The sequence below is a fragment of the Dromiciops gliroides genome, chromosome 3, assembly GCF_019393635.1.
Source record: "Dromiciops gliroides isolate mDroGli1 chromosome 3, mDroGli1.pri, whole genome shotgun sequence".
NCBI classification, from domain to species: Eukaryota; Metazoa; Chordata; class Mammalia; order Microbiotheria; family Microbiotheriidae; genus Dromiciops; species Dromiciops gliroides.
This window is the reverse complement of record NC_057863.1, coordinates 123,567,080-123,593,310: the sequence shown is the minus strand read 5'-3', so window position 1 is coordinate 123,593,310 and position 26,231 is coordinate 123,567,080. Positions and strand designations below refer to the sequence as shown.

The following is a 26,231-nucleotide window of genomic DNA, read 5'->3' as shown; positions in this document are numbered from 1 at the left end:
ACCTTTTGAGTTTGAGAGGTTTGGAGTCAAGTCAGAGCGGAATGGTAGGCAACAAGGGAGGAAGAAAGTATGGCCACCAACAAGAGGATGAGACCAAGACAAGCCATTTTAGTGTATCAGGAGTTGTTTGTACTGATGCTAAGCCCAAGTGAAATGTAAATTGCCTAATTAGCAGTCTTGCAAACTGTTTTATGTTTTGATGAGGCTTAAGTGTCAGCCTCCCAAAAGACTGTAATAGTAGTTATAATTCAAACTACTAAAATCCTGTTTTAAGGTTGTTTTGTCAAACGCACACTGTGAGCTTTTCTGTTTAGGATTTCTTTTTGTGTGTTGGAATAAATTATCTGTCCCATTACCTAATTCATATTATATGATGCGGACATCTTTTTTCCCTTTTGAAGACATCCCAGACATGTTGTCACTGGGGTTCTGAGACAGGGGGTTAATGAGACAAAGAGTGTGAGAACAGGGAGCCTAGCCCTTCTTTTAATTTGAGTCCAAGCTCCCCATTACTGTACTCCATCCAAACCACATTCCTGGGCTTATGAATGTGAGTGGGCACAGTCCCCAAGTCCCAGTGGCCCAAAAGAGGTTCCTTAAGGTTAGACATGTTTACATATTCCCAATTAAGAAAACGTGCCCTACAGAGGAGCCTTGGGTTAGACATCTAGTGGGGTTAACAGAAAAGGGGGCAGAGTTGAAACAGTTGGCCACAGTCAGAGGAAACTGCCTTGCTGGGTGTGGTACAGAGAAGCCAGCTTGGGCACATGCTTATTCCATGACTGCTGCCCTAAGCAAAAAGTTCTTTTCAAGATCTATTTATAGAGGCTGATTGTGTATATCTGGTTCTCAACTCCAACAATTTAATGAAGATCTAAATCAAGCCAATCACTCCTCTGCCTTTTGGTGAAGATCAGATGTAAAGCTGAATGTCAAACATAGAGAGCCAAGGCCTGAATGTAATATAGTTCCTAAATACAGGATTATAAGATTTAGCTGCTTCGAAGAGAAGGAGATAATATTTGTAAGGTAGTTAGCACAGAGCCTGGCACAGAGTGGGCACTTTTTAGGTACTTTTTCCCTTCTCTCCCCTTTCTTATCAATGTTCATTGTGAGTTTTGCTTCTAATTCCCCAATTTTAGAAAAAACATGGGGACTTACTGTAACAAACCCATACACAGGTATCTTTTTTCACCAGCTTGCTTTTCTTGTGCCAGGTGCCAAACTGTATTCAACATTCTCAAGGAATGAGAAAGACAGCAATTGTGTCACTGACTCTGCTCAGCCTTAATACCATCTGTCACATCAGTAGTAATATTGCCACAAGTATTTGCTGAAAGGACTCTCCACATTGGAAGATTCCAGGGCTCACTTTCCACAACTCTTTCACCAATAGGCACATCACTACTCACAGAAACCTTCCTTGTTTCATAAGTTTCTACAAGGTCTCATCATATTGTTGCACCATTAGAATCTGACTACAATTAAGACTCACATGACTACTGTTAGGGCCATCTGATTAATGAAGTGTAAAACAGTATTGGTCATTTGGTGGCATTTCAACTCATCCCAGAGCAGAATCTTCCTTTATCTTCTTCTGGTTATCCATAATATAATATAATATATAATACACATAATATCTCCTTAATCATAAGCTGTTCATACGTTGGATACATGGCATGAACATCAAAGATCTCACCATTAAAAAAAATTGATTGAGCCTTTCTTCTCGTATCTTTGCTAGTGGCGCCATGGGTCACCAGTAGCTCTACTGGAGCCACCCTCACAAATTCAGTCAGGGGTCTCAGTCGTGCTGTGTGTGTTCGAACCGGCATGGCCTGATCCGCAAGTACGGCCTGAACATGTGCCACCAGTGCTTCCGTCGGTATGAGAAAGACATTGGCTTCATCAAGTTGGACTAAATTATGTCTATGGATCTCGCTGATTATGGGATTACTTTGACCATCAGTGACCACTGTTTTACTGGACTGTGTTCAGCTATTTGGTCTATCTACCTAAAGATGGATCCTGTTGTGTCTCCTATGATAATTTGTTTATAATAAACAGGCCTTTCTCAGTTAAAAAAAAATTGATGAGAAGCAAAATGTATCTTTCTCAACAATGAGAAGGTAATTAATTATTAATCAAATAAGAGTAGTGATATGGGTGGGGGGAGGCATCTTTATATCAAATATCTATAAGCTTTGATATGCAAGATATATAAACAACTATTAGAAGACCAAAAACAGCTCCCTGACAGATAAGCAGACAATAAGAAAAAACACTTCTTAGAAAGAGAATTCAAACTTACTATATATATTTATATACTATAAATCTCTAATAATAAGAGAAATGCAAATCAACAGTCTGAGCTTTTACCTCATACCTAGGAAACTGTCAATGATGCCAAAAGATCAGAATAGTTAATGATAAAGGGCTGGAGAAAGATAGGCACTCTAATTCATTTTGGGTAGAGCCTATGATTTGTTACAACCATACTGAAAAGAAATTTGAACTTTTGCAAGTAAAATAATTCAAATGTCCATACCCTTTGACTTAGAGGATTCTTCCAGGCATATACCATAAGGAGATTATTGACAAAAAGAAAGGTTCCATGTACATCAAAATATTTATAGCAGCAGTTTTTGCAACATCAAGGAACTAGAAACAAAGTGTATTCTGTTAATGAGGGAATGGATAAACAACTGTGCTACGTGAATGTAATGGAATATGAAAATGATAAATATTTTTAAAATAGCCTTACATCAGCTATTACAGAATGAAATCAGCAAAGTTATAAGGAAAATGTATATGCACAATGACTGCAACAATGTAAATGGAAAGAACAAAATATCAAATAATAATCAAAACAATGTTTTAAAAGCATAAAGAACAAGTTCCCCCCCCCCAAAAAGAAAAATCACAGAAAGAAACCTCTCACGCCTTGGCAAAGGTCAGGGTCCACAAATATAGAACAAAAAATGTCAAATTTCTTTTTTAGATGATAATTGGTCTTGCTGAATTTTTCTGTCTTTTCTCTCTTAAAAAAATTCTTTGTTGTAAGGGATGGCTCTCTTGGAGGGGAAAGGGGAAATATAGAGGAAAATTTAGGAGATTTAAAAGGAAAATATTTCAATAAGCTATATTATTTTAAGTGTGATTCATAGTCAAACATATAGGCTGACTACCTTAATGTTGCAATGTCTGGAGACTTTGAAAACACAACTGTAGTCATCTACCTCCTTTTATTCTGGTAGTAAGCATTGCCACTGGGACTAATGACATTGAAAGTTTCTAGGACAACTGAACATACTTTTACTGAGACTAAAAAAGTGAGAAGTCACAGGAGCTGAGAGGCTTACTGAACTTAGCCTAAAAAATACTGGGAGAGGGGCAGCTAGGTGGCACAGTGGATAGAGCACCGGCCCTGAAGTCAGGAGTACCTGAGTTCAAATCCAGCCTCAGACACTTAACACTTACTAGCTGTGTGACCCTGGGCAAGTCACTTATCCCCAATTGCCTCACTTCAAAAAAAAAAAAATACTGGGAGAGACAGAACCAAACCATGTGGAAGCTGATGTATTAGCTGGGTGTGTCCTGCCACTAAATACCTATCTATAAAATTTGGGAGATATTCCCAAATTCTCTGATTCTATTATTTTATTAGTTTATAAGTGAAATAGTTAATTATAATGAGTTAAGTAAAAGTCCACTAATAAGAAAAAGAATATTAATCTTATGGAATGTTAGTTTACTAAGCATGTATCTTTCTTAGATATTATAAATTCCAAGAAGACTGTGTAAGAGAATCACAGAATCTTAGAGTTAGGACCTCAGAGACCATCAATTCAAAATGTACCTGAACAATTTTATCCCTTCAAAAAAAGCCCTTACCAGTGGATTTCCAGCCTGTTCTTGAAGATTTCCAATTATGGGGAACTCACTACCTCATAAAATTCATGGATTAGTTCTAATTCAGGGGTAACACTAATTATTAATTATCTAATTATTAATTAATTGTGTTAGACACTAGGAGCACAGAGACAAAGTTAAAACATCAGTTACCTTCACCTCAGGGGAAACAACATGTGCACATGTAGGTATGCAAAATAATTTTGGAAGGGGAAGCACTAACAGCTTAGATAATAAAGAAAATCCCCCTTGGTAAGAAGATTTTCTTTAAGTTGAGGTGAAATCTGCCTCTCTGTGACTTCCATGGATTACTTCTAATTCTGCTCCCTTGAGTCAAGCAAAACAAGCCTAATACATCTTCCACATGACAGTCCCTTCAAATAGCTGAATCTATAATTTCCCCTGTATTTTCCTTTTTTAGGCTAAAAAAAAAAAAGGAACCCAAGGGAAAACCCTAGTTTCTTCATCTGATTCATCTCTAGGGTATGATTTTTAATTCTATCATAATTCTGAATATCGTATACTCTGGACCATGGACTATTAGAAATATTTTTCATATTCTAACCTCACATTCTAAGCGAAATTTGTTCATTCAAATGGTCACTAAGTAACCTATGTTAATTATGCACTATCCCTACTGCATCTATGCATGCTTAATATAATACCAGATGATGAAGAGCTGTTTTTTTTTTAAGGCTTTGAGTATGGCCAGTATTTACAAAAACTTACGTGCTTTGAATTAATTTTGCCTAGCAAGATTAATAAACTAATTATTATTACTTCTGAATTCCAGGCAAGACAAGTGAAACACAGAAAAGTTAATGGGCCTAACCCTGCCATAGTCCAGTAAGCCTGGTTACTCTTAAGTATTAAAACTCTCTAAGCCCAGGTTCATATTACTGAGTTAGCCCTCAGCTTATACTCCCATTACATGCATTATAAAAGCTTCTTGGCTCTCATCTGACTAAGGGCATGTCTCCACAAACCTCAAATACCTGTATTTTCAAGGAGAAAATTGGGCAAATCAATTGTTAGTAGAGACAGACAAGTGAGAAGTTCTTTACCAAAGAGTCAGATAGGTTCCAGGTTAAGCTGGGCAAGTTTTTTATTTCTTGAGTTCCAGTTTCTACATCTATAAAATGAGGGGTTCGAACTAGAAAGAGCTCAAAGTAATTTTTCAGATCCAAGACTTCATTATTCTTGAAAAGATGCTTGATTGGATAACTGAATGTTTCACATTTTAACCAATTAATAATAGTGTGTGTAAACCAGTCTAAACTTTGTTCTTAATCTTTCAGTATCTCTTTAAAATGTCCTGTTATTTAGAAAAAGTTGTACTGTATGTACTGGGACTGGTTAGATGCTTTTCTTTCTTTTTCCTAACTTATTTTATTTGTGTGTGTGTGTGTGTGTGTGTGTTTTATAGGGGAAAATAGAAGATATCAGATTGTATGTTCCAATAGAACTCATTTGGTTTTGGTTTTTTTCCTGAGAAAGTTCAAAGAAATATGAATTCACACGTAGACTCTTTCAGGAAGCTCTTCATCAATCTTACTCCGATGAAACCCCAAAGTCAAATATTATGAGCTTGTCAGCATTATAGGGTAAGAACTCTGTCTAAGTCACTCCTTATGTGAGCACAGAGACTATTAATTAATTGGTTTTTTAATGATTCTGATGAAATATTTGTTCCATTCACTACAAGTAAAATAGTACCAACCTTGGAATTCAGTAGCAAATTTTCTTATTTACCTGGACATTTACTATGTAATAATATAATTTATAGTATTACTACACAATATTATTAATTGATGTTATATATTACATATAATATATTATTAACAGATTAAATATTAATTAATAATTAATGTATATAATATCTGGTGTTATATATTTACATAATTATATAGTGTTATATAATCATAATTTAGGTCTTATAGTATTTATAATAAAGTAATAATTTTAATAATAATAATATCAGTTTCTCCATAGCATGTCTGTGAGATCAATCACTTGGTGAGGAAATGCGGTCTTGGCCTTTTCTGGGTATATCCAGAGCCTACTGTGTGATCTAGTGTTTTTACATGTGTAATTAAGAAATATCCATTTAACTCATAATTTATCTAAGTATATTATTGGGAATTTCAAAATGAAAAACTATTTATGGAAGGAAATATATATCAAAATTATACTTGTAGGTATATATGGCCTACACAGCTCTTCCTTGCTAGATTAATGTACTGTGATAGATAGATAGATAGATAGATAGATAGATAGATAGATAGATAGATAGATAGATAGATAGATAGATAGATAGATGTAATATATAATTCTATAAAATATAATTATTTTTATATTCTTATAACTACAGGAGAAATGAACCCACTTCAGAACATCACAGGTTTTCAAGATGAGAGGGATTTTAAAGATCATCTGGCCTATCACCTCATTTTTCAGATGGGAAGACCAAGGAGCAGGAAAATGAAGCAACTCTCACAGGAGCACAGAGTTAGTAAGTTTTCAGGGTTTAGGTTAGAACCCAGAGCTTCTAAATCCAAATACATTGTTCCTCGGATATTTTTTTTAGGAAAGCTTGCAAAGCATCTGCACTTTGCCCCATGTCATAAATGAGTATCTCACTGCATCACATTCAAAGTGTTCTCAAATATCTGCCCCTATGTTCTTTAGGAGGTGTGGAATTGTGAAATTGACTAGGTTCCCCAAGAAAGAAGTTATGATTGACTTATGTGATCTTCCCTAAAGACTGGAGAAGAGTACTAGGGAACCCTACCCTGCTGCTCCCTTAAGTTCTGCTTCCCTATTCTTAAGTCTATAAGGTGAGTATGTGGGACAAAGGTCAAGGGCAGAGCAGAGCACTCATAAGGGACAAGTGGGTATGAGACAGCGTGGAGTGGTAGAATGAGGAACTCTCTAGCATCAAATCCCATCTCTGACACTATTGTGTGAGGTTGGGCATTTCCTTTAGCCTGTGGGTCTCAATTTCCTCATCTATACCATAAGGAACTAGATTCTGTGATTTTACGATCCTAGTGGAACCCACAGCCAAGGAAAAGACCTAAGAAAAAGTCAAATACGAGTATTGTTTAATGGATAGCATCTAGCTACGTTTCTTTCCTCACCCACCCTTGACTTATAATCATTCCACTTACTGCCCAATAAATTTGTTATGGGGTTATACCTCCTGCCTTCAAAGGTCAATCTTTGTTTACAATGTTTATCTGTCCCTTCCTTACAAGCCATCTTCAAACCCATATTCAAATCCAGTCTAGTTTTATAGGACCAAACAGAGATTGTCTTCTGAAGACATAGACTTTGACAACTCTATAACTGTGATAAAAAGGCTTAATAGGACTTTAGAGGAGTTTATTGAGCAGAGGGGTGACATGGTCAGACCTGTACTTTAGGAAAATCACTTTTGTAGCTGAATGGAGGATGGATTGTAGTGGGGAGAGACTTATATCAGGCAAACCAACCACAGGGTTTTACAATAGTCTAGGTATGAAGTGATGAGGCACTGAACAAGGGGAATAGAAGTGGCAGGCAAGAGGAAAGGACAAATGTGAGAGATGTTACAAAGGTAAAATCAACAGGCTTTGGCAACAAACTGGATAGGGGGTATATGTGAGAAAGAGTAAGGACTTGAGGACACCTAGCTTATGAGTCTGGGTGGCTAGAAGGATGGTAATAGCAATAGAGACAGTGATACCATCCCTCGACAGTTATAGGGAAATTAGTTGGCAGGGAGGAAAGATAATGAGTTCAGTTTTGAACAAGTTGAGTTTAAGTTGTCTGCAGGACATTCAATTCAAAATATCCAACACAGAGTTGGAGATATGAGAATCCAGATCAGGAGAGAAGCTGAGACTTGACAAGCAATTTGAGAATCATCAACATAGAGATCATAATTAAATCTGTGGGAGCTGATGAAATAGAATAGAGAGAGAAGAGAAGAAGGTCTAAGATAGAGTCCTGTGGGACAACCATGGTTAACAGACATGACCTGAATGAAGATGTAGCAAAGGAGTCCAAGAACAAGTGATCATATAGGTAGGAAGAAAATCAGGGGAGAGTAGTGTCATAAAAATTGAGAGAAAAGGGAATATCAAGGAAAAGAGGGTTATCAAAAGTGTCAAAGGCAAGGTGCACATTATAATTCCTAAAATAAAGTTTTTCAAATTTCATTAGCACAAGGGCAAATCTTTTAGAGATAAAATACAGGTAATACATATTATGTCTCTTCAACTTAGATGTATCCTACCCATTCATTTATGAGCATAATGAATTACAGAAATGAATTTAGAGTACAACATTTTCAGGAGTCAGATTCTCATCCCATATTATTATACAAAAAATTCCCTCCATCACACAAGATGGTGACAATCTAGGTTAGAATAGACCAATTCCAATATAGATTTTGCTATCCAGTGTTCTAAACAAGTAGCCATCTTGCATGCATCTAAAGACATCTATTGAGCTCCAATTTTTCAGAAGCTTTTCTTCATATTGAGCCAAAATCTGCCATGCTAAGAGATAGTTATACTTGAAAGAAATCTTTCCTATATTAAAGTAAAAATATTTTAAGTGGACAATACAGGATATCAAAACTTTATGTCATGTTCAACCTTCATTAAAAAGGAAGTCTTTTCTATGGCAATGTGTTACAAGGATTGTTTTTCTTTTTTTTAGTCTAAGAAAAGGAGTATGAGGGTAGAAGAAAGGTAAGCTAATGATGGTGTTGTCAAAAAAAGGTGGAGAAAGGACAGAAAAGTTCATTGATGCTTTATAAAAATGTATAAAAGAGAGCTGAGGGACATTCAAAAAGAAATGGGCAGGGGCGGCTAGGTGGCACAGTGGATAAAGCATCAGCCCTGGATTCAGGAGTTCCTGAGTTCAAATCCGGCCTCAGACACTTGACACTTACTAGCTGTGTGACCTTGGGCAAGTCACTTAAGCCCCGTTGCCCTGCCCCAAAAAAACAAAAACAAAAACAAACAAACAAAAAGAAATGGGCAGGCAGCACAGTTTTGAAAGTAACATTTTTAATTTAGTATATATATATATATATATATATTTTGCAGGGAAATGAGGGTTAAGTGACTTGGCCAGGGTCACACAGCTTGTAAGTGTCAAGTGTCTGAGGCCAGACTTGAACTCTGGTCCTCCTTAATCCAGGGCGAGTACTTTACCCACTGCACCACCTAGCTGCCCCCATATATGCATTTTTAAAAGCAAATTGTACATAAGAGATCTGTGGTTTCACATATAATCTTCTGGTCTATTTTGTATATCTAAATGTTCTTTATTGCAGTGTTCATTAAATTCAGAATAAAATAATCCATTAATGCGTGCATATAGAATGTCATGGTTGGATGGATCCCCTATTAGAGGGGTGGATTCTCATATATCTTTACTTCAGACAAGGGTCTGGACCAGGTCAAGTTTCATAAAAGGCCAATGATCTGAATATGGTTGCACTAAAGCAAATGTGTCCTGCCCCTGAGGACCACAAACTTCTGACTGTGCATGGAGACCAGAGGAACTCCGTAACAGGGTCCAACTCTCTAAGAAATGTGGACAGAATAACCTGTTCTGCACTAGTGACAAAAGTCTGACACGGTAGATTGGGCACATGAAATTCAGCCAAGGAAAGAGGGAGTAACTCACCTAGAGACAGCCAGTCCACCTCAGTGAGCTGAAGTCACTGGATCAGTGGAGATCATAACCACTAATGAGGGGGAGTCATTTTCACCAGACTCTTTCAATAGGCAGCATCACCTCCCTGGCACTTAGGTTGAAAGTTCACATCAATGGGGTGGCCTGCTACTGCTGTTGCCTCCAGTGTGAAGTCCAGAACCACAAAGGAGAACAGAAATATGAAGATCTAGGCCTGTATAATAACATCAGGACTTAAGTCACTGACCTAGAGAACATATGTTCTGTACATATGCTAAATCATCTCCAGGGTACTTTCTTCTTTAAAAAGTCTATGCTTCTCAGGGCAGCTAGGTGGCGCAGTGGATAAAGCACCGGCCCTGGAGTCAGGAGGACCTGAGTTCAAATCCAGCCTCAGACACTTGACACTAGCTGTGTGACCCTGGGCAAGTCACTTAACCCCAATTGCCTTACCAAAAAAAAAAAAAAAGTCTATGCTTCTCTGTGTAGATATACACAAGGTATTCTAAACATCTATAATCACAAAATTAAAAAACAGGAAAAATGGAGTTTGGGGTTTTTTATTTGTGTGTCTGTGCAGAGAACACTGATGTATATTAAGAAACAAGACATCTGTTGGGACTTAGTGTTATAAAAATGGAGTGTCTAATGAAAAAAAAGAAAAGAATAATTGGCCAGGTGGGACCGATTTTAAAATTGAGTGCAAAATACTAAGATACAGAAAGCATGGTACATGTAATTGTCGAAGGCCTCACAATGTTTCCTTCTTGGGCTAGAAGAGAAAATATATTCTCTTAGATTTTATTCAGAAAAATATGCAGATAACTTCAAGGAACATAGTCTAAGCATGTATTTTTAAAAACTTTATTCTAATGGAAAATAAGGTGTGGAATTTCTTGTGTCTAATTTTAGATGTGGAATACCTGAGCTCATAATCTAATGAATTTTTCACTTGAGAACTATATTTAAAATGTTGATATATTTTAATTGAATGTTGGGTAAATATAAAGACCTAGCTTTCTCTCGAGGAAGATATATGAGAAGGCCTCATCCCTCATCCCTTTCTTTGTAGGGTCCATTGCATATAATTTTGGGCTTTTTATGTGTGTTAATTAGTTTTACTGAATTGGGTTTTCTTTTTTTATTCTTCATTCTTAGTAAAAGAGAAGATGGAGAAGGATATATGTGGATATTTAGGCTGTATATAAACAAAAGATATCTTTTTTTTTTTTTGGTGAGGCAGTTGGGGTTAAGTGACTTGCCCAGGGTCACACAGCTAATAAGTGTCAAGTGTCTGAGGCTGGATTTGAACTCAGGTCCTCCTGACTCCAGGCCCAGTGCTCTATCCACTGTGCCACCTAGCTGACCTATCAATTTTTTTTAAAGTTGATATAGAAGAATCATAGTGCTGGAAAGAATAAAAATAATCTAATTCAGTATACAAATTTTACAAATGGGAAAACTGAGGTTCAAAGAAATTAAATAATGCTTGCTAGATCACAAACTAGTTATTAGTGAAACTGTGATGGGGTCTTTTCATTCCAAGGCTAGTATATTTTCTATATCACTTGGCCTCTCAGTAGCTAAATTTAGTTGAATAAAACCTTAATATAGTTAGAAGTAGTTTTTTAAGTAATTTTGGCATTAACAACTTTATTAATTTTGAATTTAAATTTAGGGCTTAGTGGGCAGGGACTATATCTCTATATCTCCTTTTCTTGGTGGTACTGTTAGTAGCCAGACAAATGCTATGTTTTTATTGGTGCTTAATAAGTAAGACTTTATGGTAGTCCTGCCCCTCCCCCCAAATATAGCATGGACAGTATCATCATGAAGCCTGAAAGTATATTAGAATAGACTTCTCTTCCCTCTTACCTCTCTACTCTTCTCCAAGGGAAACTAATTCCTGCCAAGAGGGGAAGTAGGAGATTTGGCCCAGATGGTTTGGCCATTCTACCCTCCTCAGAGAGTAGGGTTACCAGGCTAGGATTTTATATACCCATTCCCTTAAATACTGTTAGTCTAGAGGGTGTGTTATTTTTGAAATTCATCTTAACTTCTGATTGCTGATTCTTTTATTGGGAGAGCAGGACCCCAAGCTTTATATCCAAGACTTGACCCTTTTCTCACCAAATATAAGTTCCACAATGAATACATGTGTGGCAATTAACGACAAACTCAGTTATCCAGTTTCATAGCAAAATTGAAATCATAGAAAGTATATATGGGAGAATATATACTAGACAATACGGGGAGGGGGCGGGGAATCCTTCCCTTTGGGAACAAAGTAGTTCAGTTCAACTAAGAGAGTCCTAGATCCCACCCAAGGGAAAGTTTTCTGAAGTCTCTAGTATAGCTAGCTGAGTATAGGGATATGACAGAAACTACCAGCTCTTCTCATGTTGGCTTCTTCCCTGAGTCTTTTCCTTCAGCAGCCTAAAGTGGGATTGGCATCTTCCACCTTCTCTCCTGAAGCTGAAAGCCAGAGTTCCCAAAGCAATTCACTCAAGCAACTCAAACTTGAAGAAGACTGAAGACACTGCATAGATGGAGCCTTTCCACTCCTGTCAAGTTCCCACTCCTGCCAAGTCTCTCTTGTCCTTGACAGATGCATGGAAGCATTGATCTCTACCAATAATCGTTGCGTCCCATGACAATAGACCTTGGGACTGGGCTTACAACAGAAAATAAAAATTGACCTTACCAGTGACTTTGCAGATTGACACTTTCTTTTTCAAAAGGTAAAATCTGATAATTTTCCCTACAAAAAATAGTCATTTGTGGATTTTTATTTCGAAGACAAAGAGAAAATAGGACATTGTACATGAAATTAGTAACACAATCTTTGAATAAAAGGTATTTAAATTAACTATCAATGTTAATATTTCTCTAAATTTAACAAATGGATACAACATATTTGGCATTAAATATGCAATCTCTTATTTTTCTTCCAATCAAGAAGATAAAGCAAAAACTGATTGTTTTTGATTTGTAGGTTGGCATTATTTTCTACAAAGAAAGCTTTGTGCCGTGGGATAAGAATAATGCAGTTAATCAACACTCTTATAACAACCACAGAATTTATGTACCTATGGTCCCTCAAAGGAAGCATTCAAGTGATCTATTAAATGTCCTTTTCCTTGTCTTTCTCATTTGCTATAAAATATAAACTTCCTGTTCCCAGGTAACAGAATTCTTATGGTAAGCAATTGCTCCTCTAAACTATCTAGCATTAATTTCATTTTATTCAATATGTACTAATAAATTTATATGTTGCCTTCCTCATTAGTATGTAAGTTCCTTGAAAGAATAACCTTTTCCATTTTTGTCTTTGTGTCTTCTAGCACAATACTTGTCACATGATAGGTATTTAATAAATGTTTGAAAATTGATTGATATGAGCTGAACACCAACTTACTTTCTTTATATTCTAGACACCTCTCAGTTATTTAATCATTGAATCAGATTTCCTCTTCATATACAATAGTATAGCAAGGTTAAAACCCCATAAATAACCAAAAAAAAAAAAGGGAAGGTTACTTACTGTTTCTCTGAAAGGGAATATAACATGAATATATCAGAAGACATATGAAGTATAGAATTACAGAATTCTTAGAGATGGAGGTCATTTAGTCCAACCTCTACCCTTAGAATGAATTACCTCTACAACTTCACCAACAAGTGGTCATCCAACCTCTGTTTAAAGAACTCAATGGGGAACTCATTATCGTGAGGCAGCCCATTCCTATCCTCAGCTCATCTTTCATGACTATATGTCAATAGTAGAGAGAAATAGTGCTTTCCCAGGGTAATGAAAGAACTAGTCAGTATTATTGTGTCTCTGTCAGTGAATTTTGAAAGATTATGGAGGATGAGAGAGATATCACAAGACTGAAATGTCCCAATTTTTAAAAAGGGGGTGGGGAAAGAATAGAGTTTGCAGATTATAGGATATTGAGCTTCACTTTAATTCCTGGCAAATTTCTTTTCTTTTTTCTTTTTTTGCAGGGCAATGACGGTTAAGTGACTTGCCCAGAGTCACACAGCTAGTAAGTGTCAAGTGTCTGAGGTCAGATTTGAACTCAGGTCCTCCTGAATCCATGGCCAGTGCTTTATCCACAGCACCACCTAGCTGCCCCTGCAAATTTCTAAAAATAGTTTAAAATGATGGTGCACATCTAGAAAAGGAAGCAGTAATCACAAAGAACTATCAGGGCTTCATCAAAAATAGTTGATGACCAACCAACCTTAATTCATTTTTCTTGGCAACATCACTAGATTTGTAGATCAGGGAAATGCTGTATTAATTTGCCTGGCTTTTAAAATAAAATATTTGACAGTCCTTTATGCTAGTCACACACACATGTAAATGTGAATGTATATGTATATATACATACACATACACACAGATGAATTAAGAGAATGTAGAGCTGGTTAAATAGCTGGACTCAAAGAGTAGTCAATACAAGTTTGAAAGCAGCTTGAAAAGGAAATCCTTGAACAGTTCCCAGGATCTATTCTTGGTTCAGTGCTGTTTAACATTTTTATCCATGGCTTGGATAAAGATATATCAAATTTGCAGATGACACAAAACTAAGGGAGATAGATTTAAAAGACTTAAGCATGAATTGGGATGACTTTATGAAGTGATGCAGTGTGAAAAAGTAAAGGCAAACAAATAATTTGCATACAACCATAATGACTAAAAATATAAATAATATCAACATGGAAAATCAATAAAACATTGGTCAAATACAATGGTTAATGTTAATATACTGTCAAAGCTATAGGATACATCCTTCTTTTCTTCATCCATCCATTAATTAATTCATTCATTAAAATGCCTATTTTTTTTTTTAGTACTTTGCTAGGCACTAGGGATTCAAATCAGAAATGGAATACTTCTTGCCCTCAAGGAAGTCACATTTTATTAGGGGAGTTGGGGTGGGGTGGGTGGAACCAGATGGGTACATTTAAGTAAATATAAAATTTGTGTAAGATAAATACAAAATAATTTCAGATGACAAACACTAAAATCTGTAGGGAATCAGGAAAGCTGGAACTTGAGCTCAGCTTTGAAGGAAGCTAAGTATTCTGTGAGACAGGGATGAGGAAAGAAATCATTCTAGAAATAATTAAGGGTCAGCTTATTAATAAAAGGAACACTAAGCAGGCCAATGTGGATGGAATGGACAATATGAGGAGTTATGTGGAATCATTCTGATGAGAATGTCTAGAACCAAACTTTGAAGGGCTTTAAATGTCAAAAAGAAGAGTTTGTATCTTATTCTGCAGAGAATAGGAAACTATTAAAGCTTCTTATGCAGGGAAATGCTATGATCAGATGTGCTTTAGGAAAACTGATCTGTCAGTTGTGTGGAGGATAGATTAGAAAGGGAAACTATTAAAGAAAGGGAGACTTGGAAACTTTTCCTATAACCTAGGCAAGAGGGAGTAAGGGTCTGAATGAGAGCAGTGGCCATTTATTTGGTGAGGAGATGTTTGTGAGAAATGTGGAGATAGAGCAATAAGACTTGGCCACTGATTGGATATGGAAATTTAGAGAAAATGAAGAGCTGAGGATAGCTGTACAGTTACAAATCTGGGTAAGTAAAAGAATGGAGATATCCTCAAACAGAAGTGGGGAACTGAGGAAGAAAGATAGATTTTAGGGAAAGATAATAAGGTCTGTTTGGACATATGGAGGTTGTGATGACTATGGAACATCCAGCTGAGGTGTCTATTAGGCAGATGTTGATGAAAAAGTGGAGCTCAGGAGAGATATTAAGAGTAGTATATGTAAATCTGGAGTCATCTACACAGTGATGATAACTGAACACACAAGACATGATGAGATTACAAAAAAAAAGAGGTATAGAAAAAGAACAGAAGTCCAGGACTGAGCCTTAGAGCACACCAATAGTTAAGGAACGGGATATGGAGAATGATCCAACATAAGATACAAGAAATAATCAAAGAGTAAGAAGGAGAACAGAGGAAAACAGTGTCACAAAAAATCAGGTAAGAGAGAGTAGTCAAGAAAAGGAGTAGGTGATTTATTGATAGTGACAATATATCAAAGAGATAAATAAAGATGAGGACTAAGAAAAGGCTTTCAAATTTAGCAATTAAGAGATCTCTGTAAACCTTGAAGAATACAGTTAATAATCAAATAACTTTCTGTTAACAATCTTTAAACAAACTGTTTTAAAGTTTTAAAAAATCTTGATAGACTATATCATAATGTCAATTCCAGTAAGATGAAAATGAATAGGAATAGTTAATAAAATTAACTCCTAAAGTACAAAATGGAGGAGGCATCACTACATAACATTTTGTATAAAAATGATCTGAAGTTTTTTTGTACTGAAATTCATCCAAATCAACAATGTGATATGGCAATACAAAAAAAGGTAATGTGAATTTTGGCTGCATTAAAAGCTGTATAGTGTTGAGGAGTAGGATAGTATACCATTGTATACCCTGGTCAGAGCAAATCTAGAAGAGCTGGAGTTGGAAGAACCAAGAGGGCAGAGAAAAGGCAGGGACTTGCCTGAGTTCTCCAAAATTCCCCTCCAAATAACTTTAAAATAACACTCCAAATATAATTCAGAAGTATCAGAATCCACAAAAGAATAAGGTGAAACAATTTTCCAGCACAAGACACTTAGAAGGTCAGAAGGAAAGGTCTGTTGCACAAGCTGGAGAGTGGAGTATAGTCCAGCACAAGAAACACTCCAGAAAGACAACAGCAGGCCTTGGGGGCAACTGAATTAATAGAAGCAGCTTCCAGAACTCTTAGTCCACAGACAAGAAAGGAGACTGAACAACTGGTCAGAAGGAAATAACAGAGGTCCTTTTCTGGTACTGGGTGTAGGACTCTGTAGCATTGCCCATAGGTAGCTCTGGATTGCAGTCCTAGAGCAAAGAGGAGTATTAGCACACCAGAACTTGCAGCCACTGGGAAGCAGGGAACATGCTAACAGTTCTAGGGCATAAAGCAGTACTTGTGGTCACTCACAAACCAAAGCACAGAGCAAGAGAGTAAATATACCTCTCCTTAGATCATATCACCTTGGAAGAATGGAAAACTTACAGACCCCCAGAATTAGCTCTGAAAACAGCTACACAAAAAAATCTGAAGCTTTGAACAGTGCCCCCTCCACCCTGGGAGCAGAGCCCAACTTTAACATAAACATAAAAGTCAAGAAATGATTTGAAAAATGAGCAAAAAACAAAAACCTAACCATAGAAAGTTACTATTTTGACAGGGATGATTAAAACACAAATTCAGAAGATTATAACAAAGCCAAAACTACTCCATCCAAAACCTCAAAGAAAATGTAAATTGATCTCAGGCCTGAAAAATAATTCTTGCAAGAGCTCAAAAATTATTTTAAAAATAAAATAATAGAGGTAGAGGAAACAATGGGAAAAGAAATGACAGTGATACAAGAAAATAGTGAAAAAAGAGCCAAGAATTTGGTAAAGGAGATACAAAAAATACTGAAGAAAATAACACCATAAAAAATAGGAGAATAGGCCAAGTGGTAAAAAGAGGCACAGAAATTCAATGAAGAGAAGAACTCTTTAAAAAGCAAAATTGGCCAAATGGAAAATTATATACAAAAATTCACTGAAGAAAAGAATTCCTTAAAAAGTAGAATTGACCAAATGGAAATGGTACAAAAACTCACATAAAAAATAATAATTCTTAAAAATTAGAATTGGACAAATGGAAGCTAATGACTCTATGAGACATCAAGAAGCAATGAAACAAAATTAAAAGAATAAAAATTAGGAAAAAATGTGAAATATTTTATTGGAAAAACAACTGACCTGGAAAATAGATCAAGAAGAGATAATATAAGAATTGTTAGACTACCTGAAAGCTGTGATAAATAGAGACTAGACATTATCTTTCAAGAAATTATTAAAGAAAAATTGCCCTGTTACCTTAGAACCAGATGGTGATATAGAAATTCAAAGATCCAGCAATCACCTCCTAAAAGAGATCCTCAAATGAAAACTCCCAGGAATATTATAGCCAAACTCCAGAGCTCCCAGGATGAGGAGAAAATATTGCAAGCAGCCAAAAAGAAACAATTCAAATATGATGGAATCACAGTCAGGATAACACAGGATATAGTGACTTTCGTATTAAAGAAACAGAAGGCTTGGAATATGATATTCCAGAGGGTAAAAAAGAACTAGGATTACAACCAAGAATCACCTACCCAGCAAAAGTATAATCCTTCAGGGGAAAAAATGTATATTCAATGAAATGGAGTACTTTCTAGCATTCCTAATGAAAAGACCAGAGCAGAATAGAAAATTTGACTTTCAAATGCAAGGCTGAAGAGAAGCATAAAAAGATAAACAGGAAAGAGAATCATAAGGAATTCAATAAAGTTAAACTATTTATGTTTCTATGTGAGAAAGTGATACTTGCAATTCATAAGAACTTTATTATTATTAGAGTAGTTAGGAGTATATATGGACAGAGGGCATGGGTGTGAGTTGACCATGGTGGGATGATATCCAAAAAAGTAAAATTAAGAGGTAAGAAAAGAATGCACTGGGAGATGGGGGAAGGCAGATATAGAATGTCATAAATTAACTCACATAAAAGAAGTGTGAAAAAGCTTTTAAAGTGGAGGGGAAGATGGAAGAAATTAGAGGAGAGCTTGAAATTTTTACTTTCATTGGAATTGGCTCTAAGAAGGAATAACATACACTCAGTTGGGTATAGAAATCTATCTTGCCCTATAGGAAAGTAGGAGGGAAAAGAGATAAAAGAAAGGAGGGGCTGGTAGAAGAGAAGGCAGATTAGGGGAGGCAGTAGTCAGAAGTAAAGCACTTTTGAGGATGGACAGGGTGAAAGGAAAGACAGAGTAGGATAAAGAGGGGAAAATAGGATGAAGGGAAATTTTATAGGTTTCTCTAATAAAGGCCTTATTTCTCAAATATATAAAGAATAGAGTCAAATTTGTAAGAATACAAGAAATTCCCCAATTTATAAATAGTCAAAGGATATGAAGAGACAGTTTTCAGACAAAGTAATCAAAGCTATCTGTAGTCATTTGAAAAATGCTCTAAATCACTATTGGTTGACAAAAAAGGAAAATTATAAATATTGGGGGTAAATGTGGGAAAATTAGAACACTAATGCATTGTTAGTAGAGTTGTGAACTGAACCATTCATTCTGGAAAAACAATTTGGAACCATGCCCAAAAGGCTATAAAACCATGCATATCATTTGACCGAGAAATACCACTACTAGGTCTATATTCCAAAGAGGTCATAAAAAAGGGGAAAGGACCCATATGTACAAAAATATTTATGGCTGCTCTTTTTGTGGTGGCAAAGAATTGGAAATTGAGGGGATGCCATCAAGTTGTGATATATGAATGTAATAGAATATTATCATGCTATAAAAAATGATAAGCAGGTGGATTTCAGAAAAACCTGGAAAGACTTAAATGAACTGATGCTGAGTGAAATGAGCAGAATCAAGACAACATTGTACACAGTATCAACAACATTGTGTGATAATTAACGGTGATAGACTTAGTTCTCAGCAATGCAATGATCCAAGACAATGCCAAAAGATTCATGAAGGAAAATGCCCTCCACATACAGAAAAAAAAAAAGAACTATGGAATCTGAATGCAGATTGAAGCTTACTATTTTCACTTTTGCTGTTGCTTTTTTTTGTTCTTCTTGTTGTTATTGTTTCTTGTGGGTTTTTTCCCTTTTCTGACTCTTCTACAACATGATTAATGTGGAAATATGTTCAACATGATTATAATGTATAAGGGAGGGTAGGAGAAAAATTTGGAACTCAGAATCTTACAAAAGTGAATGTTGAAAACTACCTTTACATGTAATTTGAAAAAAAACAAAGGTCTGGTAATTTTTTTTTAAATCACTATTGATTAGAGAAATGAAAATTAAAACAACTCTGAGGTAGCATCCCATACCTAACAGATTGGGACAGAAAAGGAAAATGACAAGTTAAACAACAACAAAAAAAGTGGAAGTGGAGTCATTTGTTGTTTTGCTTTTATTTCAGGAAACATGTTTTAGGAACAAAACTAATAACTTGGAGAATGTCTAGAGGAGGGAGACCAGTATAGTACAAAGTCTTGAGATAGTGCCATATAAGGAATTGATAGGAGAAATTGAGATGTTTACCCTGAAGTTGAAGGTGGGGATGGGGAAGAAAGAAGGGAGAAAAGGAAAGAATACAATTTATCTTTACATATTTGAAGAGAGATTACATTTTTTCATCTTGCTCCCAGATGAATGGATTAGAGAGATAGTTGAAGTTTGCCAAGGTGCAGATTTAGGTTCAGTGTCAGCAAAAACTTCCTAACAATAAGAGCTATCCCCAAAAAGAATGGTATGCCCTGGGAGATTACAGATTCCTCTTCAGTAGAGGTCTTTGAATAGAGGTTGGACACATGAATTTTTTGTAAAGGATTCTTGTACATGTACAGGTTTGAATAAATGGTTTCTGAGGTCCTTTCGAACTCTATGAGTCTGTGAATCTCTCACTAAGAGTACTGACTACCTGTACATATATGGCAATGCAACATCAAAGAACTTAAATAAAATCCATGAAATAAAAGAGAACAATATTTCAAATTTCCCTCTTCCTAAATAGAAAATAATCAGATTGTTTAGGAAAAGGGGACATCTGTCTCAGATAAATCTAAGTTTTCCATGAAAGTTCACCATAGACAGTAAGGGCTATTATCTCATAGAGATTCAATAGCCTACCTATTATCCAAAACCAACACAGAGAGGAAGAGGGAGAGAGAGAGAGAGAGAATACTTCTTGAAGAGAAGAGAAATGTAAATTTTCTTAAGGAATAATACTTAAAAGTACACTTGTATGTAGGTTTCTGCCTATGACAGAAAAAAATTTTGGCCTACATTGATCATCAATTGGATACACCCAATGTATGTAATTTTTAAAGAAATGAATTGAATTCAGTTAATCAATCATTTGTTTTATCAGTGCAACCTCAAAATATCAATTTCCTTTTTGTAAAAACTGAGTTTTAATGTTTTAATGTCAAACAAACTATAACATTCATGTGTGGTGATAATGTAGACCGGTGAGGTGGAAAGAAAACTGAAACAATTAACTGTCAGAAGACCTAGGGTGAAGTTCTAGCTCTGCCACTTATTAGATATAAACCTCAATATCTCTGAGCCTCCATCGATCAACATCTACTATGTGCCACAGACCATGCTAAACCTCAAGTTCCATATCTGTAAAATGGAAGTGATAATTCCTTCCACTTCTACCCCAACAGGATTATAGATACATCAAATGAGAAAATACAAGTGTAAATTGTCAAACTTTTTAAAAATCTGAGCATTTCTCATTGTGATGGCTTTATTCAGAATGAGGGGTATATCGGTACTACAGGACTTCACCCTTGGCAGACTACATCTAGATGTAGTCCTAGAAGCCCATATTTTAGAAATAATGCTGTGTCCAGAGGAGGATGTCTAAAAAACAACTGAAATGACTAGAAAAACATGCCAATTAGGAATCAGTGGAATGAATGGAGGACATTTAACCTACAAAGGAGAAGATTTGATGTGAATATGTTTGTTGCTTTCTAGTGTTTGAAAGAACGTTATCTGGAAGAGGTATTAAACTTGTTTTGCTAGCTATGGAAGTTATTACTTTACAAAACAGGTTAGGGCAGCTAGGTAGCACAGTGGATAAAGCACCGGCCCTGGATTCAGGAGTACCTGAGTTCAAATCCAGCCTCAGACACTTACTAGCTGTGTGACCTTGGGCAAGTCACCTAATCCCCATTGCCCTGCCAAAAAACAAAACAAAAAAACAAAACAAAACAAAACAGGTTAAAGTTTAAAAGGCAGATTTTGGCATGATATAAAGAAAACCAGAAATTACAGTGTTTCAAAAGTAAATAGGGGGGCAGCTAGGTGGCGCAGTGGATAGAGCACCGGCCCTGGAATCAGGAGTACCTGAGTTCAAATCCGGCCTCAGACACTTAACACTTACTAGCTGTGTGACCTTGGGCAAGTCACTTAACCCCAATTGCCTCACTTAAAAAAAAAAAAAGTAAATAGGGGGCAGCTAGGTGGTGCAGTGGATAGAGCACCAGTCCTGGATTCAGGAGGACCTGAGTTCAAGTCCGACCTCAGACACTTGACACTTACTAGCTGTGTGATGCTGGGCAAGTCATTTAACCCCAATTGCCTCACCAAAAAAAAAAAAAGTAAATAGGTTGGAAGGTATTGGGTTCCCTTCACTGAAAGTCTTCAAGTATATGGGGAGCAATCAAGAGGAGCTCCCCATACCCTCCTCAACCCAATTGGTTCTTACTGGGGCACTTCCCATAGAGCCTAGTAGACACATCTACTTATAAATCTGCTCTGGCTGGAGTTCTTTCCATGCAGCTGAGCAGATGTCCTGGCCCCTTCTGGTGGCCACATGATTAGTCCACTTCCAATAACACATGTATCCTTGCCTCTAGCTTAAAGGCTAACATGAACAAAGATTTCTGGTTGGTCCTTTTGTCTAATCACAAGGGAGACATGGGGGAGAAGTCTGGATAAAGAACAGATATATAGGTCTGCTTGATAGACTTCAAAGAACAGACATCTTCTGCTACTGCTGTTTTTTTCTGCTATCAAGCATGCCAGGACACTTCAAGTTTTCACTCAGATTTCCAGCAAAGGGGAAAATAGATCTCAATTTACCTCTATTCAGGCAACTATGACAGCAAGTAGTGCTGACCTAGACTAGCCTGAGATTCAACTCAAGGTTTTGGCTGTCTCTTCTACTTTGTGTTTCTCTCCCAGAGTATAGGTGACCAGTGATCCTGAGATGGGTGATTCAGCTTTGGTAGTAGTCGTGTGAATTCAAGAGTTTGGAAGATCTTGTTGCTGGGTAATGATTGTACAACTGAAAGTAATCTTTGAAACAATTTCTCAGAAGAGATGACTGTGGTAAAAAATATGAAAGTTTTTTAACAGTCGGTTAGGATAACTGAAAGACGCCAGTTTTTCTTTAAGGACCACCCTTTTGGGGAGGAGACCAATGGCATGAGCTACGCACGCCAGTGTGCCTGCTGCGCATGTCAGACTGCCTGCTATGCACTCGACTTCCGGGGTGCGAGCTGAAAAGGCAAGGAGAGAACGGAAGTGGGGCTTTTTCCTGCTCTGCTGGTCTCCTGACTGCATGGCACAGATGGTCTCTCTCTCCAAAGGTGGCCTTCTCTTTTGGTGAGTTTTTATAAGGAATATAGACTAAGCCTAGACTTAAGACGATTTGTATTGTATTTCTACTTTCCTATCCTTCTAATCAACATCACCTTGTGACTACCATACAATAAAGGCTCTATCTAGAAAACCAGAAGCTTCTTCCATTTACTAGTCTGGGAGATAAATTAAGGGAAAGGTTAAGTAGGGGAGATTTATGATCTAATATCCAATTTTAATCTCACATGACTATTACCAAAAAAGAGCAAACCAGGTATGCCTTAACTTTCTGGAAGACATGAACCTTGAACTAATTATTCAGGCAATATAGGTTTGAGGCAAAATTTAAATTCTTATACAATATCCTTTGAAATATTTTCTATTTCCATGTTTTAAATATTTATTTCCTTGAAGGAATAATGATAAGCATGATGATAGGAATATGGTAGGAATAATAGGTTATTACATCATGTTTTTAAATTTGTCATGCACACTAATGAGGATTTTGTGAATGATGATGAGTTAAGACTTGGAAACTTTTGTTGTACAGAAATAAATAGCTGTCCCATAAATGATCTACTTTGTATATTGAGTACTTTCCTAGAAATTACTTTTGCCTTTTTAATCCTTTTTAGTGAGTCCTTCACCATAAGCTAAACTTAAGGTTTATAAAATATTTCCCAGGGTTTTGGGGTATGGGCATAATGATACAGAGCAATAATTCTCATTTAGTGGTTCATGAATCCCTTGGGAGTTTGTGCTAAAAAATTCTTTTCTTTTTTATATTTAGAATTATATTTTCCAAATTACATGTAAAATATAAATTTCTTCATCAATTTTTTTAATACTTTGTGTTCCAAATTCTCTTCCTCCCTCCCTTCCCCCACCCCCCAAACTTAAGCAATTTAATATAAGCAATGCATGAGCAGTCATGCAAAACATTACCACATTAGCCAGGTTGTAAAAGAAAATAGACAAAAACAAAACTTCAGATAAAGGAACTAAAAAAATTATATTTCAATCTGTATTCAAATACTATCAGTTCTCTCTCTGTAGATGGATGGCATTTTTCTCAAGACCTTCAGAGTTGTCTTGGATCACTGCATTGCTGAAAATAACCAAGTCATTCACAGCAGGTCATCTCACAATCTTACTGTTATTTTGTATACAGTACATTTTACTTTGCATCAACTCATGCAAGTCCTTGAAGGTCTTTCTGATAGCATCCTGCTCATCATTTTTTATAGTAAACTACATTTGTATAGTACTTTAAAGAGAGATTTCCTTACAATAAACCCATGAGGTTAATTGTTGCAACAACTGTAATAGATAACATTTCCATACTTCACAAAGAATTTTCTTCACAATAACCCGGCAAAGTAAGTACTATACCTTTTGCCATCATCATCAATCATCAATCATCATCCATCAATACTCATCATCACCTTCAGTCAATCCTCATCATTGTCAATCAAACCTCATCTTCTTCATTCAATCCCCATCAACATCAATTCTTCCTCCTCATCAATCCTCATCTTCCTCCAATCATCATCAGTCCATCAATCAATCAATCCATCATCATCATCTTACATTACTCTTGCCTCTGTTTCAAAATTTTTTTCACAATTGCTATTGTTGACTGTTTCCCTCCATCCTATTCCCTTTCCATGATATTTACTCTATTTTCTATCTTCTTTTACCTATCCCACCTCAAAAGTGTTTATGTTTCTCATTGGCCCCTCCCCTGCTCTGCCCTCCCTTCTTTCACCCCTCCCTCCTTATTCCTTTTCCTTCCTACTTTCCTGAAGGGTTAGATAGATTAAGATCTTTGAGCCAATTTTGATGAGTGTTAGACTCATTCACTGTCCTGCTCCTCCCCATCTCTCCCCAACTCCATTTATCCTTTTATGTTTCTTTTTTTGTTTGTTTGTTTGTTTGCGGGGCAATGGGGGTTAAGTGACTTGCCCAGGGTCACACAGCTAGTAAGTGTCAAATGTCCGAGGCCAGATTTGAACTCAGGTACTCCTGAATCCAGGGCCGGTGCTTTATCCACTGTGCTATCTAGCCGCCCCCTTATGTTTCTTTTATGTGGGATTTCACCCCATTCTATCTCTCCTCTTCCCCTTCCCCCAGTGAAATCATCTCCCCCCTCAATTTTACCCTAAAGATGTCATCATGGGGCAGCTATGTGACACAATGGACAAAGCACCTGCCCTGGACCCAGGAGGACCTGAGCCCAAATCCAGACTCAGACCCAAAACACTCACCAACCTTGACCACCCCACAAAAAAGAAAAGAAAAGATAAACAAAAAATAAATGCTCTGCATATATCATCTCTTCATAATCAATTACCACCTGTGCCCTCTATCTACATTTATTCCTATCACCTGCCCTAATACTGAGAAAGCTTTTATGAGTTAGAAGTATCATCTTCCCATGTACAAATGTAAACAGTTTAACCTTTTAACATCCCTCATGATTTCTTTTTCCTGTTTACCTTTTTATGCTTCCTTAGGGTCTTTCATTTGAAAGTCAAATTTTTTATTCAGTTCAGGTCTTTTCATCACTAATACCTGAAAGTCCTCTTTTTCATCAAAGTTCCATTTTTTTCCCCTGAAAGATTATACTCAGTTTTACTGGTAGGTGATTTTTGGTTGTAATCCCAATTCCTTTGCCCTCTGGATTATCATATTCCATGCCCTCTTATCCTTTAATGTAGAAGCTGCTAGATCATGTGCTATCCTTACCGTTGCTCCACAGTATTTGAATTGTTTCTTTCTGGCTGCTTGCAATATTTTCTCCTTGACCTCAGAGCTCTGGAATTTGACTATAATACTCCTGGAAGTTTTCATTTTGGGATTTCTTTCAGGAGGTGATCAGTGGATTCTTTCCATTTCTATTTTACCTTCTGCTTCTAGAATATCAGGGCAGTTTTCCCTGACAATCTCTTAGAAAATGATTTCTAAGCTCTTATTTAATCATGGTTTTCAGATAGTCCAATAATTTTCAAATTATCTCTCCTGGATCTATTTTCCAGGTCAGCAGTTTTTTCAAGAAGATATTTCACACTGACCTCTATTATTTTTTTTATTCATTTGGATTTGCTTTATTGTGTCTTGGTTTCTCATAAAGTCGCTCACTTCCATTTGTTCAATCCTCATTCTTAGGCAATTATTTTCTTCAGAGAGCTTTTCCATTTGGCTTTTAAAGCTGTTGACTTTTTTCTCATGACTTTCCAAGATCACTCTCATTTCTCTTTCCATTTTTTCCCTCTACCTCTCTTACTTTATCTTCAAAGTCCTTTTTGAGCACCTCTATGGCCTGAGACCAATTCATATTTTTTTGTGGAAGCTTCCGATGTAGGAGCCC

The 26,231-nt window shown here is 36.4% G+C and overlaps 1 pseudogene; it reads left to right on the top strand.

Moving 5' to 3' along the window:
* Positions 1–1,751: 1,751 nt before the first annotated feature.
* LOC122751617 lies at positions 1,752–1,922 on the top strand (annotated as a pseudogene).
* The last annotated feature ends 24,309 nt before the right edge of the window (positions 1,923–26,231 follow it).